We start from the raw sequence: 995 nt of genomic DNA, 5'->3' as shown, positions 1-995 counted from the left end.
CCGAGAGGGAGGGGGTGGAGGTCGGGCAGGAGGAGCCGGAGGAGGCCGGGATGCCCGGGGTGGAGGTCGGGCCGGAGGTGCCGGAGGAGGCAAAGATAGAGGGGGTGGAGGGAGGGACAGGGGTGGCCGAGGAGGTAACGGAGGGGACATTAGAAGTGGTAGTAGAGGGGGATGATCAGGTTGTGGAGGATGAGAGGACGCCGAAGATGACGGATGACGAGGTAGTATTCGTGTCCGAGGGGGCGACGGAGGTCCCGAAGGGTAAGAAGCGCGCTGCTGACGCGCCAGAGCTGATGGTCGGTAAGAGATCAAGATTGCCGTCACAGTACGTCGTTTCTCCCTACACGGTCGAGGCGAAGAGAAGGGGATTTGTGGATGGGGCGTACCCCAATCTTTTTCGCGACGTCGACCCAGTCAGACAGAAGGCGTTCGATGATTGGTTCAAATCCCTTAAGTCCGAGTAAATATTTTATGATATTGCTACTATTTTTTTGTATCTTTGGTAACTGTTTTTTCATTTTTCAGAGATAGTTATACCATCGGTTGTATGACCGTGCCCAATGCTAAAAAGTGGTTTGAAGATGTACTGACGACCTCAACTTGGCTCGCTGATGATGTAAGTTTTTTGAGTTTCCGTTTATTATATTTATACAAGTTGTTGGTTCATTTACTTAAATGACTCTATCTTTTTTGTTGGTGTTTTTTTGTTTCAGCATATCGACTTGGCTATGGAATTGTTACGCGATCGGGCGCAGAGATACCCGAGATCTTATGACAGTCCTACTCGAGTTATCTTGAGCGCTGAGTTCGTTCGTGTCGTAGATATTGAGCATCAGGAGCTCCTAAGCAAGGGGAATGATTATGTTCTGTCTGAGTACATGCTGGAGTGGGTGATTGGACTACAGTTGAGGTGCAGAAAGCCGTGGACGGATTGTACACATATGTACATTCCAGTGATCGCGAACTCACACTGTTTTTCGGTGGAGATCGTATTT

This window comes from Olea europaea, chromosome 5, assembly GCF_002742605.1.
Source record: "Olea europaea var. sylvestris chromosome 5, O_europaea_v1, whole genome shotgun sequence".
Lineage (NCBI taxonomy): Eukaryota > Viridiplantae > Streptophyta > Magnoliopsida > Lamiales > Oleaceae > Olea > Olea europaea.
The sequence above is the reverse complement of the archived record's forward strand: the minus strand, read 5'-3'. Positions refer to the sequence as shown.